Source organism: Lycium ferocissimum, chromosome 7, assembly GCF_029784015.1.
Source record: "Lycium ferocissimum isolate CSIRO_LF1 chromosome 7, AGI_CSIRO_Lferr_CH_V1, whole genome shotgun sequence".
NCBI classification, from domain to species: Eukaryota; Viridiplantae; Streptophyta; class Magnoliopsida; order Solanales; family Solanaceae; genus Lycium; species Lycium ferocissimum.
In genome coordinates, this window is record NC_081348.1 from 38217918 (window position 1) to 38223870 (window position 5953).

The 5953-nt window shown below is 32.1% G+C and overlaps 1 long non-coding RNA gene across 1 annotated transcript; it reads right to left on the reverse strand.

Annotated features, from left to right (window-relative positions):
- Positions 1-750: 750 nt before the first annotated feature.
- On the reverse strand, positions 751-2053 carry LOC132064846 (uncharacterized). The gene is made up of 2 exons (XR_009416663.1): positions 1530-2053; positions 751-1213 (listed from the first exon to the last, which is right to left on the reverse strand). It is a non-coding gene; the product is annotated as an uncharacterized LOC132064846 (long non-coding RNA).
- Positions 2054-5953: the final 3900 nt, after the last annotated feature.

Consider the following 5953-nt stretch of genomic DNA (forward strand, 5'->3'; position numbering starts at 1 on the left):
ATAAAAAGCATTTAGATTATCAATAAAATTAGAAGCCCAAGGAACTAAATCGGAATAAATGAGGGACAAAACTGGGTGTCAAGACATCCATTAACACACAGTTGTAGAAGCTTTAGAGAGAAGAAATGAAAATGGTCTTCATTGAGATGAAAATATCTAATTCTCAATCTACAAAATGCAATCTGAATGGTGTTCAACTGACCAATTGATACAAATAAATCTTCAAGATCGTGGTGCTCCAGCTGTTGGAAAGGAAAAACATGTTCCCTGAAGGAAACATCTCTACTGATAAAGAAGGATTTGGTGTCAAAATCAAGTGGTTTATAACCCTTTTGAGTCTCTAAGTAACCAAGGAACACAGTCCTTCTTGCTCTTGCACTGAATTTATCTCCTTTAGGCAAAGTGCTGGCAAAACACAAACAACCAAACACCTTTAAATGATCTAATAATGCTTCTTTACCAAAAAGTAAGAAATATGGAGTTTGCCTCAGAGAACTGCTGTGGGTGTTCTGTTTATTAGGCAGACTGCAGTCTTGATGTAGTCACCCCAAAACCTATTGGGCACATATGATTGCAGTTTCAAAGCTCTTGCTACCTCTAATATAAGCTTATGCTTTCTTTCAACTATGCCATTCTGCTGAGGAGTATAAGGACAACTACTTTGGTGAATTATACCATAAGAGACTAACAAAGCATCACATTTGGCATGGAAAAACTAAGTACCGTTATCTATTCTTATCACCTTAATAGTAGCATCAAACTGAGTCTTTATCATCCACAAAAAACTTGTCAATACAACTATCACATCTGCCTTGGATTGTATCAAACAAGCCCAAGTGTATCTGCTAAAATCATCAACAACAGTAACAAAATAATGTCCATTGTCATAGGTGGGTACCTTGTAAGGACCCCAAACATCTAAGTGCAGTAATTCAAAAACAATAGTTGTTCTAGTATATAGTACTAATAGGAAATTTTATTCCATGCTGCTTTGCTAGGGGGCATATTTCACAACAATGCTGCAAAGCATTTCCTACTACATCTTTGAACCTTATAATGTGCCTCATTACATTTGATGATGGATGTCCCAGTCTTTTGTGCCACAACATTGCCATTTTATTATCAACACCAACTATTATTCCTGCTATGGGCTGTGATCTCTTTAAAATATATAGTCTATCTCTCTTTCTCTACCAATCCCATTGAAAAGCCCCTGAAATACACAGAAATCAGGATAGAAACCTACCATACAATGAAAATCCCTTGTTATCTTTAACACAAACATCAAGTTAAACTTAAAGTATGGCACATGCAATACATTCTTCATAAGCTTGGTTCTCAAAACATTAACATCACCTATGTTAGCAATGTGAGATCTATCTCCAGTGGGAGTTTGTAATTCTACACTTTTCCTTTATATACTGATTTAGGATTTATCAATATTTCCCTGCAATGAGCGATATGGTAAGATGCTCCTGAGTCTATTATCCAATCAATCAAGCAAGCACTAGATAACAGAGTACTCATACCTGCCATGTTAGAGTGATAGTCACCTTATTCGCTTGCACCAGATTTGCTCAGAAAATTCAGCAATTTTTTGTACTGATCGTCAATGAAGAAATGGTCTTGTCCTTGAGAATCTGATACCATGTGAAAACTAGCAACATCCATTAACACACAGTTGTAGAAGCTTTAGAGAGAAGAAATGAAATCTGCCTTCATTGAGATGAAAGTTTCTAATTCTCAATCTACAAAATGTGATCTGAATGGGAGTATATATGCTTCTAATTGATAGCTATAATCCAACTGTACATGATAAGGAATAGACTCGGCTACCCTCAACTAGTAACTACCCTTTATCTAACTAATCCGAAAATCAGTTATAATCAACTTTCCCGCTCATTTTCTGCTGCTTCCTTAGCTTCTGTGAATTGACTCTAACTTTTTCTTTTACTCAGAATTAGCATAGTCTCAGATGGCTACTTCTCGAATTACTCCCATTTGCATGAAATTGTAAAAAAACCTGAATTTTATTGTCTCGGAGTACATGGCTAACAACCTGAATTTTAATGTCTCGGAGTACATAGCTTGTGCCTGTAGCACTCCACCTTCTTATGTTGGGCATTTAATATCTTGAATTTGCATTAACAATCTTTATTCGTCTTCCATCAAGTATTGATGATGCTTTAAATTGAAGACCTTTGGGTACACGTACTTTCATTTGATGATGGAGTTTAATTTGCTTTAAAACTATAAAACAAATCTAGAAGAAAAGTTATTGTGCCAGTTACCTCGAGGTTTTTTCGTGCACCAAAGCAAAAATTATGTTTTAAATATTCTGACATAGTAGTTTTTAATTTAGCATTTTAAATGATTAAATTATTCTAATTCAAGTAAATTGACCCTCGGTAAACTCTTACCAATTATATTGGGACGAATAATGCCAAAAGCTCTGCTAGAAGATAAGTAAGCAGTTCTTGCGTTCGACGATTGACACAACTCAGATGTCACCACTTGATAAATATTGCATTAATGGTCCCTTGCGTTTGGGATAGGTTCAAACTAATTTCTTCAAGATATACCTGAGCTATATTGATCCTTATAGTTTATAAAAGTTTAGAGTATCTTTTATCTCCTTCAAATATTTAACAAATTAAATTTTACATCTAACAGGAAATTTAAAGGGAAAATAGGTGATTCTTTTTTTTTTTTTCATATGTTTGGTCTATTTTCGATGTCTCGTGTTGTTCTTTAGATACAAGTTTTACTATATTCTGTATTATTTTTTATGTCTGGTGTTATTTTTGGTGCTTCATTTGTTGGATTTTACGGGACTATTCTCGTATCTTGGATGAACCTTTTTTTTTTTTTTTTTTTAACAACTTTCTTTAAATTTATCAGAGTTTGTTATATGCTATTTGACAAAGATAAAAATTAAAAAATGCTCATTTAAACCAATTAAACGGATCAAATAATGCAAATATATTACTACTATTAGAGCCCATTTGGCTTAGCTTAAAAAAAAAAAAGTGGCTTATAAGCTGGTTTGATCAAAAAATAGCTTATAAGCCAAAAGAATAAGTTAGGCCACCCCAACTTATTTTTTTGGCTTATTCTAAGCACTTTTTTAACTTATAAGTTGCTTTGCCAAATACCTAAAAAACCAAAAAACAGCTTATGAGCTGGTTTGACCACTTATAAGCCAATCCAAACGGGCTCTTAATAAGGAGCTTTGGGGTCAAAGTGAATTGACCAAAAAGCCCCCTCTCGCAAGCTTTAAAGATATTGTACCAGATTGCTCTATTGAGGTACTTTTGCACTTGTGGACAAAAAAGACCAGCCTATATTGGCATATTATATCTTTTTTTTGCATGGATTGCCTTTCATTTTTGGTGGTCTTTAATTTTTACCCTTCAAATTGGTCGTCTTTAAGTTTTGCCCCTTGCCTAACACCTCGAGGTCGTGGGTTCGAACACCAGCTCAGTAAAAAAAAAAAAAAAAAAAAAAAATCGCAAGGCAGAATTTTCGTGAGAGAGAGAAGTTGCAGGGAAAATTTTTACAAATCTGCCTAGGCAAATTCTGCATGTACCATATAAATTCTACCTGTGTCATGTAAATTCTGCTTAAAGGGCAAAATTTAAAGGCCAATATTTTGAGGGATAAAAATTAAAGACCACTCCCACCGAAGGGTAATCCTGCAAATTGCCCATACTATATTCATTATATACTCTGTATGAGCTTTTCTGCGGCTGTGGACCCATTTACTTTTCCCTGTATTTGTTTGGATTTCGTTGGGCACTTATGGGCCCAATCTCTGTTTCGCCTGTCAATTTCATTTCTCCTTACTCTTCTGTGCCTAACAACTCTTTATGGCAAAAAACATTTTTGGTATTTGAGTATTCAATTCATTGTGTAATTAGATTAGAGTAAAGAAAAGTATTCAAGTCACTTAGCCTTCATCTGATCATTTTTTTTCTTTCTGCACATATCCAGTGGATGTACTCTATTGGAAAAAAAATAACACATCCGAATGCTATTCTTCGGAGTGTCATTTCTTATAAAATTTTACCAAGCCCAACTTTTGTTTCTGATAGTTCTTTCTAATCAATTCTTCAACCAAATAAAATAGAATATTATAAATTTATAATTGTATAATATATAAGTTTGAATGTTAAGGTTATGTTAGTACTAATTATAGGCAAAACTATTAATCATAGAATACAAATTTAATAAACGAATGTTCATCAAATGTACATTTTGTAGGATCAACAAAAAATTAGAAGATTTGCATAATGAAATATTTCCATGCAATCAAATTTTAGGTTATTCTAATTTCTAAGCATAGTTTATGCACTGTATACTTAAACAATATTAGTGTACTCATACAACTACAAAGACTTAAATTAGCATGTATATTTCACCAAAACCACAAACTAAACTATTCTTTAGGGATCGTTTGTTAAGAGACAAGTTATGTCGGGATTAATATTGTAGGTATTATAGTAGGAATTGTAATGCAACGATTAGTAATGTAGTAATGTATGAGTTATACGATAATACATAAATTCTCGTATAACTTATACTATTATTTATGAGGAAAACAACCAAACGTTATAATAGTTAATAACATTTTTTATTGTATATTTTTACTAATTTTCAAGTGAAGAAAATTGAATATACAATCTTTGACATTGCTTTCCAATTTAGAAACAAAGGACAAAAAATATCATCTTAATACTATGTAAATGTGCACAGGCTAATCGATATTATCATTATTATTATCTTATCTTATCATTATCATTATCATTATCATTATCTCATCACTATTATACTTATCCTAATACTTATCTGTAAATAAAGCTAACCTTTTGGACTTTTGCCCCTGGCTCTACCGTTATTCCATTTTTTGTCCTTCTGCTTTTCTCGGTAAATATAGTCAATTAGTTGAGTCATCCACGCATTGCTGGGGTCGAGTCGTGGGGTCCATAGAACTCACGGTATTACTCTCCAAATTGTAATAGCTTTACCATTTGAATCAAAGTAAAAACTTCAAAGTGCAATTTTCCAAACATCTGTTTTATTTGATGCACTTAACATGGAAAGTCTATTAAAAGGAGTATAATTGGTTAAAAATATTGATCAGAAAAATGAATTATGCACGGTTAAATTAAATAGTTATTGTACTTTAAAAAGAATAAAAAATTTAAACAACTGAAAATCCACTATTTTAGCTAAACAACTTTATTCAGTTAAAATAAATGAGTTCCTACTAAATTTTTAATGGATTTGACGCGAAAGAGAAGAAATATACTGTTAAAAATAGTCATTGAACCTAACGAAGAACTAAAAAAACACATAATTGTAACTGCATTATTTTGGCAAAAAAAAAAATCGCTAAAGCAATATAAAGTTGGGGATAAATCATTGAAATAAATAGCCATTGCACATTAAAAAACATAAAGTTAGGGATAAATTATCACATATTATGGACGGACAAAAAAAAATACAAGTTTGGAACAAATAAATTATTGTATTATCATTATGTGGTAAAAATGAATTCTTCTATACGAAAATATTAATCTACACAATCTGTTAAAGTCAATTTGGAGGAAGTAATTAGTTACCATTTTATCTTAGAAATTTATCCTTGATCAGGAACAGATAGGGGTCACGTGAATTCAATAACTTTTATTTGAATTACAAAATTCATAAAATAATGTATAAGTTTGTTCATGTTGCACTAGTATATTTAAAAAGGACCATTTTACTATTTTTCTCGTTCATATTAGCACGTCTTTTTCCATCCCTTAGCTGTCGTCCACTCCCAATGAATAATTAATTGCGTTTTGGCAATAAGGCCACAGACAAAAGCACAGCTCAATCAGTATGACTATGTTTTTCATTTGTTTGTCAAAATGCATTCGTAAGATCGACTATTCTTTTCATGATTTCA